General features: G+C 36.6%; 1 long non-coding RNA gene across 1 annotated transcript; it reads right to left on the bottom strand.

Moving 5' to 3' along the window:
- Window positions 1-215: 215 nt before the first annotated feature.
- On the bottom strand, window positions 216-2,831 carry LOC125585497. The gene is made up of 2 exons (XR_007322422.1): window positions 738-2,831; window positions 216-625 (listed from the first exon to the last, which is right to left on the bottom strand). It is a non-coding gene; the product is annotated as an uncharacterized LOC125585497 (long non-coding RNA).
- Between the last annotated feature and the right edge of the window lie 12,576 nt (window positions 2,832-15,407).

A 15,407-nucleotide genomic window follows, 5' to 3' on the forward strand; every position in this document is an offset into this window, starting at 1 on the left:
ATATACGTTTTAACGAATCACAGAGACTCTTAAAATATGTTTTGAGAGACAGAAACAGTCGTCAAAATATTTGTACGACTCCTTTTTCTTATAAAATTGTAAACAACGTATTCACATTGACTTACTGAAAATAACATCCGTAAATATGAACTACATAAACCAACACAACATCTAAGCAAAGGTGAGTTGATTATACAAATTGAAACATTGCAAAAAACACTAAAGATGCTGAATCTTGAAATAGTCAAAAAAATATAACTCACTAATCAGTCCCATGATTCTCATATATCCTATAATCTTTAAATACAACATTAGCACAAATCTATATGATCAAGATATTATTTTTACTGGTGGTTTAAAACAAAGAAACCTCAGATAATAATAGTAACAACCAGATGATGATGATAATATGATATCTTCCTGGAGCCTAAACGGAGAACTAACCAGACAGATTCTTAAGCGTTGCAAACAGAGACCATGCATCTATGAAGTATGATGCCAGATTTGTCCCAGAGTTGTCGTCGTACTTCTTCAAGAAAGGATGTTCCTGAGATGATTTTCAAGGATGGTGATTTCAACAAACCATTAGATCCTTTGCAGAGCTTCGACTGGGTCCTTTGGCAAACTGAAAGAGAGTGTAGAATAGTAGAATATCTTGAAATTAGTAACTACTCCGGGGAGATGAATGGATGAAAAAATATATTATTACCATGTGGAGATGAATGAAGATAACTTACAGGAGAAACTTTCTGAAGGAAGAAGAGTGGGCGGTGGTTGGTCATCAATAGCTTCCATGAACTCGAGAAGACTGCTCCATGTTTCCTCTTCAGCTGAGGTGGATATGATTCTTGCAGCGCAATTCAAGCATTACTAAACCCAAGCTCCATACATCGCTTTTATTACTATATACTTGTTCAAAAAAACATTTTTTTGCACATTTATTTTAAGTCTACATTAATCATTCAAAAGATTTCAATAAAGATCCGAATATAACAGCTTGATAATGTTGACTGTTGAGTTTCAGAACAATATGAACATGAATTTAAACATCAGGAGAACAATATGAACATGAGTTAAGAAGAGGAGAACACTATGAACATGAGCTAAAGAACAGAAGCACAAACGGTTTCTAAATTTATCTTTCAGAAAATTGTTCTCAAACTTATAACTTGTATATCAACCCCCGGTCTTATGTCAGGTACCAATCAAATATACTCCTGATATGAAAAAATAATCAACAAATCGAATATAAAAGAGTGAAAACGGTACTGAGACGGAGCTTTATACTTGGTTTGGTTATCAGGTTCTTCACCTGCGAAATTATTAAAGCAGAATTAGAAATCAGAAGTACAATTCGTGCGACAGAGGTGAAGTGAGAAGCTTAAGAAAGTTACCATGTGAAGATTCAGCCAACCCTCCACCCTCTCCATTTTATAGGTTTGACTTGAAGGAAACGGAGTGGTCGATACGAAAACATTAATTGGTAAATCAAGAGAATACGTTGAACGATAAGGGAAGATTAAGAGTTTGTAGAAGAAAAGTTTCGTGTTTGCAGAGAAATTGAACGCATACGACAAAGGTCAAGAGTCTGAGAACAATAAGAGAGACCCTAATCTACTTAAACACAAAACGCTGTGTTTGATGACTTAACCAAATATTAATTGAACCGACGCGTAACTTAAAAACGAAACGCCAGAACGCAATCACCAAACCAAACCGAGAACTATGGGGCCCATGTCTTTATGAAATGCATATGTTGAAATGCTTTAGGTCACGATGCTTTCGATTAAATGGACTTCCTGGGCCATTTAGCTTAACATTCTATCTCATAAAAAATTTAAGCCCAACATAAGAAATCCTTTGATTACGTGGCAAAACGTTAAAACCTGATTGGATGATTTTTTATGATGACGTGGACAGCCTAAATGAGGCCCTTATTCTCCTTTTAGTATTGTATTGATATATATTTGCATTTAATAGAAACATTGTCAATATAATCCGGTTTCTACACAACATTTATGATAAATTGTGATGTTCATGTAACTAGGGTTGAGAAGCATCTGTGTATCCAGAAATTTCAGGATACTCGGATCCCTTAGAGCCATGTTTTGACTATCCATATATCGATCCATGATTTTTTTTGATATCCAGATATTCAATATCAATCTAAATATTAAGATAGCAGTGGATATTAATATTTGGAAACCAATCCGAGATTCTATTACAAGGTTCCGACCTTCTAAGAATATCTAGATATTAAGAGTGGATCCGGAGTGAATCTCAGATCTAACCCCATATGTTTAATAATTCTCCCATCTCTATCTATAACAAATGTCAAACTTTTTCAGTTAATATTTTTATTTAACTCTAATCTGAGTTTTGGTTCATGTAGTCCTTTCTCTTTTTGCACAATGATAAGGTTTTACAACACTGCAAAAACTTAATTCTATATTTAAATGTATGACGGCTCATTACCCCTGCGACTGCGATGTCAATGCATGTACGGCATTTAGACCCGTAAGAGTCACCACGACACTGGAGAGTTACAGTGACAGAATCGGGAGTCGATGTTCCGATAGTTGTGTGTGAGATGTCGAGCATAAGCATTAGTACAAACGAGATGGAAGGCATAGTTGAGGTTGTCTTCGTACTTACTTCCTGAGTTATATTTCCCTTGATTAATGACACATTTGTGATTGAGATACTCATTGGTAAGATTCAGTGAGGAAACACTATGTATGATAAGGAATTGCATGGCTAAAATTGGAAAAGAAAATCATTTGGATAGATAATATCAAAATGTCATTGTTTTAGATTTTTATTCTTTTTCAGTAAAGGGTGATTTTGATAAATGAATTGTTGAAATTGGCATATTTATATAGGAGACTCAAAGCTTTTAATTGATTGGCTCATTGGACAGAAGAGAAAAGAGTGCATATTTTCAGCGGCGAAAAGGGCGGAACATAGAAAAAGTCTAAATTCAAAATGTTTTACTAAGTTTAAACTAGTAAAAATAAAATCAAACTGATACCAAAGTTTTCATGTACCACTATGAACTAAATGAGCTTTGTAATACGTTCTAATTTTGTAAGTAGTATAAGAATTTGCAAGAGGACCTTAGCTTTTTAATTTAAAAGCTGACCTTAAATCTAATTAAAATTTGCTAAAATTATATGATGTAGCAGAATCTTCTAAGGTTTGAGAATATTTTTCTCAGTGCTTTATCAAAAGTTCTTTAGGATTTGAAAATACTTTTTCCCTTACTATAAAGCTTGTATAAAATATCTTTCTTATTAAATCATCATAAAATTTTCTCCTACAACTTTAAACTTGAATGCCTATTTATATTAGATCACTAATCTTAGAATATCCTAATCTAATTTAATATAGGAAAACCATTAAAATTTTAAAGAAATAAAAGTAATTATCCTATTAATAAATAATAATAATATTTAGAATATATCCAAATATTCTCTCTGCATCATTATATCTGGACTTAGTTGGTTGTGTACCTTTGGCACATGCCAAGAACTGGACATTAAATCTTGTTTTTTTTCTCATTGAATTTATCCTCAAGAAAATTACCAATATAATCGGTTGTAGTTTAAACACAGTAGCACAACATAAATAGAAAATAAAGCAAAGGCTAACAATAAGCACCACAGAACCCAAACAAAAGGGGAAAGAGATCATCATAATTGTTCCTGCTCAGAGGTTAGACTATATGACTCCGAGGTACCTGATAGATGAGTAATCAGGCCGTCCCTGACGCTTCCATTCTTATGTGAGAATCCAGTCAACGGGGACCATTTCTAGCCAAGTATGATTGATGATGCTGGACCTGCAAAGCACTATCTGCAATTGCAGTAGCTATAATTAGATTGCCTTCACAGGATTCAGCGCTAGATGACATTAAATCTGTGGTTAACTTCACAAATTATATTATTTATATTTACTGCCCATTTCAAATTTGACAAATCCCCTTAAAAGAAAAGCATTTCTTAAGACTAACTTTTGTTTAGTAATTTATTTACAAGTATGTCATTTTGATTGAGGTGTCATCACCACATTCTCTCTTAATCCACATTTTAAATAATCTTTCATTTACTAGATATATTACATAAATTGCCACTAGTACCATTAACATGTATTATAATATGTCACAAATACCACGTAGCCAAATAGCTTCCTTGGTTGCTGTGGAGAGTGCCATATACTTCGCCTCAGTAGTCGACAAAGCTACAACTGATTGTAAATTTGACCTCCACGAAACTGTATTACCCCAAAACTTGAAAACATAACCAGTGACTGATCGTCGTCTGTCCAAATCAGCTGAATAATCTGAATCTGAAAACCCTTCAATTGAACAAACTGAACTTTTAACAAACATTGAACTGGTTTTAGATTCACCTCTTAAATATTAAGAATCCACTTAACTGTCTGCCAGTGATCCATTCCTGGTTTGGAGATAAATCTGCTCACAACTCCCACTGTGTGAGCTAAGTCTGGTCGGGAGCCTATCATGGCATACATTAGGCTCCCCACAGCACTCGCGTAAGGAATTCCTTCCATTCTCGCAGCTTCTTCTAATGCCTCTACCTTGGTTAGACTCTTCAATTTGAATTGAGGCGCCAATGGAGTTGTTACTGGCTTAGAATTTTCCATACCAAAACTTCTTATAACTCTCTCAATGTAGGCTTCCTGAGACAACATCAAAGTTCTTTTCTCTCTATCACGTATGATGTCCATTCTGATAATTCTTGAAGTTTTTCCTAGATCCTTCATTTCAAATTATCTGCTCAATCTGTCTTTAACTTTCTAAATCTCTGCCAAGTCTCCTGAAGCAATGAGCATATCACCCACGTATAACAGAAGATATATTTCCTTTGGAGTATTCACATTTCTCAAATACACGCATGAATCAAAACTGCTCTTGATTAACTTCTCCTTCTTCATGAAACTATCGAATCTCAAATTCCACTGGCTCGAAGACTGTTTCAACCAGTACAATGATTTCCTGAGAACACACACTTTATTCTCGTCTCCTGGTTTAACAGAACCCTCTGGCTGATCCATTAAAAAATATTTCTTCTAAGTTTCCATGCAAGAATGCGGTCTTAACATCTAGCTGCTCCAGCTCAAAGTCTTTGTTAACCACAATTGATAGCATTAACCGAATTGAAACATGCTTAACAACTGGCGAGAAAACCTCATTGTAATCAATACCTTCTCTCTGTGAATATCATTTTGCAACGAGTCTTCTTTTGTATCTTCTATCTTCAACACCTGGAATCCCTGTTTTGTATTGGAAAATCCACTTGCAACACACTGTCTTCTGATCCTTAGGCCTCTCAATCAGATCCCAAGTGTGATTTCTTTCAAGTGAGTCCATTTCATCGTCCGCTGAACTTTTCCAGTGCTTCCAATCTTTGCTCCTCTTAGCTTCTTCGAAAGACTTTGGTTCTTCCTTCTCAATATCATCTGCAACAGCCAAAGCATATGCAACCAAGTTTGCATCTTTGTATCTCGACGGTGGCCTTACATTATGTCTACGAACTCGATCTTTGGCCAACAAGTAGTTATCCACTGATCATGTAGCCTCTGGTACTTCAGCAAAAACAAGTCCTTCAGTTTCTTCAACACTCTCTAATTCTTCGGATCCCTCTTGATCTCCTGAGTTTCCAGAGCCAGACGTTTCTCCATGCTCATAATCAGGACTGCTAGGTCCACGAATCAGACTCGGACTGAATGAAATTTTCTTTCCATTTTTCTTTTACTTTCTGAAGCTTCTGAGTTCTTTCCTTGATCAGTAACTTGTTGAACTAAAGTATCTTTGTAGACTTCATATTCTTTGAACACAATGTTCCTGCTCGTAGTACACTTAAGGTCTTCTAGAATCCAGACTCTGTATCCTTTAACACCAAAAAGATAAACCAAGAATACCCCTTTACCTGCTCTCGGACTTGTCTTTTCTTGAACAACATGAACATAAGCCGTGCAACCAAATCTTCTTAAGTGTGATAAATCAGGCCTATTGCCTGACCAAACTTCCTCTGGTAGTTTGAAGTTTAAGGTTGAATTCGGTGTCCTGTTTATCAGATACACTGCTGTAGAAGTAGCTTCTACCCAAAACTCTTGTCCCAAACTAGTTTCTGCAAGCATACTTCTTACCTTGCCTGGTGCGGTTTATACGTTCTGAAACCCCATTCTGTTGAGGAATGTAAGTACAAGTTCAGTGTCTCTTGATTCCAGATTTCCTACATACCTCATCAAACTGAATGTTGCAATATTCCAATCCATTGTCAGTCTTTAAACACTTGATCTTTTTCTCTGTGTAGCTTTCATTTGCTTCTTTCCACTCTTTGAACTTAGAGAATGCTTCATATTTAGTTCTTATGACATAAACCCACACTTTCTTCGAGAAATCATCAATGAAACTTATGAAATATTTGCAACTTCCAAGACTTTCTGGAGTTGTTGGAGAACCCCAAAGATCTGAATGAACATACTTTAGGATGACTTTTGTAGTATGCTTAGCCGTAGGAAAACTTTGCTTATGTGGCTTTCTCTAGCTTTTCAACTTCAGACTTTGGAATAAATTCTTCCTTTACAAGCAACTCCATATTCTTTGAGCTCCTATGTCCCAACCGTGAATGCCATATTGAAGTCTTCGAATCAGTAGATTCACTGATATTCGCTTCGCCTCGTGACACAGTTCCTTGTAGATAATAAATACCATTCTCAGACTTGCATGTTATCACTTTATGTTCATCTTTGTAGAATGTTATTGTGATATCTCCACCTTGAAATTTGCAACCTGATTTCTCTAACATTCCATAGGGAATTAAGTTTCTACTCATGTTTGGCATATAACGAACATCTTTTAGAATAACCACTGAACCATCTTCATTTGTTATTCTAATTTTACCAATGCCTTTAACTTCGCATTGTGTGTTATTATCCATGAGTACTTTACTTCCATCTCCTTATTGTAGATCAAATAAGACGTCTTTATCTGGTGTTATATGAAATGTACAGCCTGAATCTAGAACCCACTCCTTTCTTGAATCATGTATACTCGCAGCTAGAACTAGTGGTTGCTTGATTTCAGTTGTTGTATTCACTTCTTGTTCACCATTGCTTCTTTGTCCTCTGTTTGGACAGTCACGTTTCCAGTGGCCTTCTTTGCCACAAGAGAAACATGTGCCTTTCTTTGTCTTGTTTGATCTACCTCTGGACTTAGATCGATCACCACAACTATTTGATCTGTTATACTTCTTGTTGTTAATATTGTCAGACCGCTTAGATAATTTTCCTCTTGATTCAACATATGACCCTTCAGAAGAAGATTTTTTTTTGTTTAATAAACATTTTTGTCTGAGCTCTGCCTCTTTTGAATATGCAGAGGTACCAACTTCAGAGACAGTAAGAGTATCTCTTCCAGTTCCATATTGAAGAGTGTGGACCAGTGGCTCATATGCAGCAGAGAGACCAGAAAGCAACTGTATAACCTGATCCTCGTCTGTAACGATAACCTTCAGACTCACAAGATCTGCTATTAGCTTTAAGAACACGTCCGCATTCTCTTCAATTGACGTGTCTTCTTCCATTTTGAAACAGGAGAACTGCTTCTTCAGATAGATCATGTTTGGAAGAGACTAGCTTATCCAAAGACTTCCACATGCCTAGAGCAATCTTCTCGTGCATGACCTTCCTCAAGATGGAGTCGCTCAAGCAGGTACCAAGTAAGCTTCTCACTCTTAAGTCCTTTTCGAACTTCTTTTGACCAATCACAGGTTTCTCACCTTCTTCTTGTTTTTTCAGAGGTAGAGTAAACCGTGAAACCTTCAATAACAACCGCAAGAAGACCTTGGATCTCGAGCTGTCCCATCATCTTGAACTTCCACATACTGAAGTCTCCTTTTCCATCAAACTTCTCCATCTCAAATCTCCCGAGAGTAGGTTCCATCTTGAACCGTAGAGACCTTGAGATTCACTGCACCAACAGAAACAACCACAACAACACAAGCAAGACTTCCTCAAACCACAACGATCGCAGCACGCAATCACAGATAAGAGCTCTCTCTTTCTCTTTTATCAAATCTGATCGAACTCTTAGCCTTAGCACCCAACCTTGTGCTCTGATAACACTTGTAGAGTTTTAGAAAGATTCATATCAGGTTTAGTTTTCTTATTTGAGTGACTGAAGTTGATTGAATATGGTTTCAGGTTCGAGATCAAGATCAAGATCAAAAGCAAGCAATCGACACAACACTTTATTCACCCGGTGTTCGCTGATCTACTCACTGGGGAGGGAATCAGTATCCGTCAACTGCTTCACTATCAGTATCGATCAAGTTTACAAGCTCGCAACAATGGCTATTTCAACCGAAACAGAGAAATTACAAGAGAAGTTAGCGAGCTTATCGTTTTCTCTAAAAAACCGGAAAGTCACCGTCGGGATGGTCCGATCTGACCGTTTACCGCTTTCGCAACTCCGTCGAGCTTCACACTCACTATCTCAAGCTAAGTCGTCTTCTCTCTTTCTCTCTAGATCTTATTTCTTGACCGTCTTCTCCGCGTGATAATGAAGCCTAGATCCGAAAGTTTGTTATAACAAAATTCTCCACTTGCTCTCCCGAAACGCACCGTTTCACTTAGCAAATATATTCCCTTTTGAATTTGGGCTGAGACTTGAATTGCTCTTCTTCTTGCAGATTCCAGACGGGCCAAGATTGAAACCGTAACGATGATGGGCCAAAAGAGACGAGGCCCATTCGGAGTCTGGCTGAATTATAATTCACAGTTTGCGCTAAAACAATATATCGTACATCTATTTGTAAAAAAAGAAAGAAAGATAGAACTAAAATAGTGAGCCATGTTAGAACTTGTACCGGACTATTAGACTAAATTGTCAAAAAGAAATGAACGACAAAATAACATTCTCAGAAACTAAAGCTTTAACTTAAACTAGCTTTCAACCCACAAAACCGTGTGGGTGTTTATTTTCACTTTATAAACATATACATCTGTTTTTACATTATTATTGGTATATATTTTTCATTAATTATTCATATATTTAATTTTTTATATAATTTTTAGATACAATAGTTTTATAGTTTGCATGTTTGTCTATTCAATTAATTGTTTCGAACTATTACATGTAATTGTGACTTATATATTTATCCTATTTGATTTGCTCACTAATATATACAAAGTTCAAAAAAATTGAAAATAAAATATTACCTGTAATTTTTAGTTAAAATTATAAGTAATATAAATAAATATTTTATTATTTAGTAATTTTATTTGTATTTATGAACATATTAAAATATTCATCTACAGTAATATTTGAACATTATTACTATTGAATATTAAATGAAAAAACACTGATATATTTTTTTAATATGTTAAATTGAAAAATGTTCATGATATAATCTACATACAAACTCATGGTGAGATGAAACTAATTTCTAGTAACTACAGCTGGTGGACTCCATCAATTTAAGTTTAGTGAAATTTTTAAATCTACGACCAATATAGTTGCGGGCAAATAATATACCGTAATTTGAGTTTAGTATTTTTTTGAATTGTATTATTTAATATTGGAATAGATTTTTCCTTGATATTATGATAATTGTTTTCCAATAATGTTACAATAACAACAAATATTGTTGCTGTTAAATGATTATACCCGTATTTGATGTTTTATTATTTTGAATACAGCCAACTTCATCTTCTCCAAATGATTTCTGTGTTTCAGTATATAAAAAGTAAAGATCATTTAATACAAAGATAACAATAACTCAAATAAGGCTAACACAAGTGCAACAATAAATTCAAAGAGAATCGTAACTCAAATATCACTCGAGCATATTTACTAAAAATAAAACGCTGTTAGTGACGAGTTAGTTTGGTCAAGCATTGTCATAGAAGTTATGGCCATGAGATACGTTTATCTGTATATGGTTAAATATAGTACACGATTAAGTATTTAATAAAAACGACAGAGACACATGAAATAAGACTATCATAAGTTTTTTTTTTACTAATGTATACCCTGTTGACATAACTTAAGCTTAGTGTTATCTTGTTATTATCCTAATGAGATTAGGATTTGAATATCTTGGTTTGTAGTTATCTAGTTAAGTTTATCCTAATGAGTTTAGGAAACTATGAGTTGTTATATAAGGAGCTATCATGATGTGATAGAACTTAACGTGTTGAGAGCTTTTAGTTTTTGAGACTTTCTAAAGGCAATAAAGAATTCTTGAGTTTGAGATTATTGAGTTTGATTGTTGAGCTACGTTCATATCTTTGGTTTCAATAATTGGTATCAGAGCATTAATATTGAAATAAAAAACGTTCGAGAAGAGAAGATAAACATGGCGGATCTGTCGATAACTCCTTTCAAATCTAAAGAGAATGGTTCCTCGGCAATCAAATGTCCGATGCTCACCACCACCAACTACACGGTTTGGAGTATGCGTATGAACGTTCTACTCAAAGTGCATAAGGTTTGGGAAGCAATCGATCCAGGTGGTGATGATGGAGACAAAAGCGATATGGCTCGAGCTTTCTTGTTTCAATCTATCCCTGAAAGTTTGGTTCTTCAAGTTGGTACTTTAGCAACAGCAAAGGAAGTTTGGGATGCGATTAAAGCAAGGAATGTAGGAGCTGATAGGGTCCGAGAGGCAAGGTTACAGACGCTTATGGATGAGTTCAATAGGATGAAGATGAAGGACACAGAAACCATAGATGAGTTCTCTGGTAAAATTTCTGAGATATCCTCCAAATCAGCAGCATTAGGCGAGATTCTTGATGAACCGAAGCTGGTTAAAAAATTCCTCAGCAGTCTTCCAAAGAGGAAATACATACATATTGTAGCTGCGCTTGAGCAAGTGCTTGACCTCAACACTACAGGCTTTGAGGATATTGTGGGAAGGTTAAAGGCTTATGAAGAACGAGTTCAGGATGATGATCAACAAGATGATCAAGGGAAGCTTCTATATACTAATACTGATCCTAAAGGACAACAAGAAGGTTATGGCAGAGGAAGAGGCCAAGGTGGTCTCTATAACAACAGAGGACGTGGAAGAGGACGATATAACGGTCGAACTAACTGGAGACAAGCAGGTGATTGGACGCAAGGGAGAGATGCATCCAGAGTTGTTTGCTTCCGCTGTGATAAAACAGGGCATTACGTCTATGACTGTCCTGAACGAGTACTTAAGCTGCAGGAAGCACAGGAAACTGAGAATGACAGCACACATGAGGCTGAAGATCTGATGGTTCATGAGCTGATCTATCTTAACGAAGAAAAGGTAGTACCAAGTAGGTTTGAGACCCAATCTGGTGCGGATAATATTTGGTACCTAGACAATGGAGCTAGCAATCATATGACCGGGAATCGAGAACATTTCACAAGTCTGGATGAGTCTATTACTGGAAAGGTGCGCTTTGGAGATGACTCAAGGATTGACATCAGAGGCAAGGGGTCGATTTTGTTCATTACTAGAGACAGAAAGCGGAAGGTCTTGGCCGATGTGTATTATATACCAGAACTGAAGAGTAACATAATCAGTCTTGGTCAAGCAACAGAGTCTGGCTGTGAAGTTAAGATGAGAGATGAGTACCTAACACTCCGTGATCGAGAGGGAAACGTGTTACTTAAATCAGTAAGATCAAAAAATCGTTTATACAAGGTCACAATGGAGGTTGAAGGAACAGAGTGCCTCCAACTTGAGAAGGTTAGTGACTCGGCTCTATGGCACGGAAGGCTTGGACACATTGGTGTGGATGTTATGAAGGTAATGATAAACAAGGAGATGATCACTGGTATACCAAAGATAAGTGTAGAGAAAGAAACGTGTGCCTCCTGTCTTATGGGAAAGCAAACAAGAGCGTCTTTTCCTAAAGTTAGCCCCTACCGTGCCACAAAAGTTCTAGAGTTACTTCATGGTGATCTCTGTGGACCAATCTCACCATCAACAGCCGGAGGAAGCAAATATATTTTTGTTTTGATTGATGATCATTCAAGATACATGTGGTCAATTTTGCTGAGTGAAAAAAGTGAGGCTCTTGAGCACTTCAAGAAGTTCAAGCAACTCGTTGAAAGAGAAACCGGAGCTACCATTCAAATATTACGTACTGACAGAGGTGGAGAGTTCATGTCTCGAGAGTTCAAAGAGTTTTGTGACACGCATGGGATTAAACGACATATGACCGCACCATATTCTCCACAACAGAATGGCGTAGTTGAGAGACGCAACAGGACATTAATGGAGATGACAGAAGTATCATGAAAGCTATGAATGTGTCACACTACTTATGGGGAGAAGCTGTGAGACACTCCACCTACCTGATCAATAGGGTCGCTACTCGAACGCTGAAGGATCAATGTCCATATGAGTGTCTCAAGAAGAAGAAGCCTAACATGGGGCACCTACGTATATTTGGCTGTGTATGTTATGCTAAACGTGACACTCATCTCCTTAAGAAGCTGGATGATAGGTCTAGAGAGCTAGTACATCTCGGGGTTGAACCAGGCACAAAGGCATACAGGTTATATGATCCAAGGAGTCGCAAGATAGTAGTCAGTCGCGATGTTGTTTTTGATGAAAGCAAGGTTTGGAGTTGGGATAAAATTGAGAAGAAATCTTCTGGAGTAACGTGTGAGATCACGTTACCAACTCATAAAGAGGTAACAGTCGCTGAATCTGAGACTGGAGATAGTGAAGCTGAACAAGATGAAGAAGATAGTGACAGTGGGGATGAGGAGAGCGATAGCCCAATACCTAGAAGATCAACAAGAGTTATCACACGGCCGGGTTACTTGGACGATTACGTCCTAAAAATAGAAGTGGACGAGACTGAGAGACTTCTTTTACTCATCAATGAGGAACCATGGGACTGGAACGAGGCAAAGCATGAGAAAGTTTGGAGAGAAGCTTGTGAAGATGAGATAGCTTCTATAAAGAAGAACAAGACATGGACACTGGTTGAGCTTCCTGTTGGATCTAAAGCTATTGGATTGAAGTGGGTCTTTAAAGTAAAGCGCAATGCGGATGGAAGTATAAGTAAGTACAAAGCAAGACTTGTAGCTAAAGGCTACGTACAACGTCATGGTATTGACTACGAAGAAGTGTTTGCCCCTGTCGCAAGGATAGAGACTGTCCGAGTTATCATTGCATTGGCGGCATCCAATGGATGGGAAGTTCACCATCTAGATGTGAAGACAGCATTCTTGCATGGAGATTTGGCTGAAGAAGTATATGTGTCTAAACCTGATGGTTTCAAGAAAAGAGGAAGCGAAGATAAGGTGTACAAGCTTCATAAAGCTCTCTATGGTCTAAAACAAGCTCCAAGAGCTTGGAACATCAAACTGAAGTCAATTCTTAAAGAGTTAAACTTCAGTAAGTGTTCTAAGGAACCATCGCTTTTCAAGAAAAGAACGAATGGGCGTGAGTTGTTAGTTTCTGTTTACGTAGATGATCTTTTGGTAACTGGATCTTGCGTGGAGATCATACGAGAGTTTAAAACAGAGATGGCGGCAAAATTTGAAATGACTGATCTTGGCAAGCTTACCTACTACTTAGGGATCAGAGTGATCCAGTCTGAGCTTGGCATTGTTTTGAAGCAAGAACGATATGCGTTAAAGATCTTAGAAGAGGCAGAGATGAATGAGTGTAATGCAGTCCAAATCCCGATGGACTCAGGCGTAAAACTATCTAAGGCAGAAGAAGAAGAAGACGTCAACGAGACAGAGTTTAGGAAGAACGTTGGGTGTCTTAGGTATTTGATTCATACACGTCCTGATCTTGCCTACAGTGTATGGGTTCTGAGCAGATATATGCATAATCCTAAGGCCTCACACTCAGTAGCGTTAAAGCAAGTGCTGAGATACGTTCGAGGAAGTTGTTCTCTTGGTTTGTTTTATAGAAAAGAGAACAAGAAAGGGCTTATAGGATACAGTGATAGCAGCTAAAATGTGGATCCTAATGATGGAAGAAGCACAACCGGCTTTATCTTCTACTTTAACGAGTGCCCTGTTTCCTGGTGTTCAATGAAGCAAGAGATCGTGGCTCTGTCTTCTTGCGAGGCTGAGTTCATGGCTGCGACGGAGGCAGCAAAGCAAGCTATTTGGCTTCAAGAGCTTCTAGGAGAGATTGTGGACGAGTCTAACAAAGCTATGATATTGATTGACAACAAATCCGCTATAGCCTTGACTAAGAATCCTGTGTTTCATGGTAGGAGCAAGCATATACATAAACGGTTCCATTTTATTAGAGAGTGTGTAGAGGATGGGCTGGTGACCGTGAAACATGTAGCTGGTAAGGAGCAGAAGGCTGATATCTTGACTAAGGCACTTGGGAGATGCAAGTTCAAAGAGATGAGAGGCTTCATTGGCGTTGAAGAAGTAAAGGAAGAACACATCACAAGCTTAAGGGGGAGAATGTTGACATAACTTAAGTTTGAAGTTATCTTGTTGTTATCCTAATGAGATTAGGATTTGAATATCTTGGTTTGTAGTTATCTAGTTAAGTTTATTCTAATGAGTTTAGGAAACTATGAGTTGTTATATAAGGAGCTATCATGATGTGATAGAACTTAACGTGTTGAGAGCTTTTAGTTTTTGAGACTTTCTAAAGGCAATAAAGAATTCTTAAGTTTGAGATTATTGAGTTTGATTGTTGAGCTACGTTCATATCTTTGGTTTCAATATACCCTTAGTAACAGAAAATGTATGGTCATTTATAATAAATCTGGTCTATGAGACACATGTCATTGATTTTTTATATAGTAAAGCGAAATCATCACGATTAATAAAAGATGAGTTGGTAATGTGAGATTTTAGGAGAAGTACTAGGTGATTTTATTTTACAATTTTAGCAGGCGCAACAGTAGCTGTTTCGATAGCAGTATCCGCATAAGTAGTTATAGATCTAATTCAAAAAAAAAAAATTCAAAAAAGTAGTTATAGATCTGTATTAGCGGGAGGACCAGAGGTTGGAATACTGAATACTAGGGAGTGTTCTTGCAGCTGGTATATTATTAGAGACTAGTATACCTCCAGTGCTAATGCACGTGTCAATTTACTGTTTCAAAAATTATTTTTATCATAAATTCCAATGAAAATAAATTATTATTTTAAAATATTAAATGAACATTGGCACATGATATTAGACTGCTTGCATATTTGTAGTATTTTTCAAAAAGTACATAAGAAATTATACACCAAAATATATATAAAATAATTTCTTTGATCCATTAAAAAAAAAATTTAATGGATCAAAGAAATAATTTCTTTGATCCATTAACTTTAGACAATGATTTCTTACAGAATTATAAATACTTGATTTAACTTAATATAAAGTTGGATTTAATGAATCTATAAATTTACTAGT

This window comes from Brassica napus, chromosome C4 (assembly GCF_020379485.1).
Source record: "Brassica napus cultivar Da-Ae chromosome C4, Da-Ae, whole genome shotgun sequence".
Classification (NCBI taxonomy): domain Eukaryota; kingdom Viridiplantae; phylum Streptophyta; class Magnoliopsida; order Brassicales; family Brassicaceae; genus Brassica; species Brassica napus.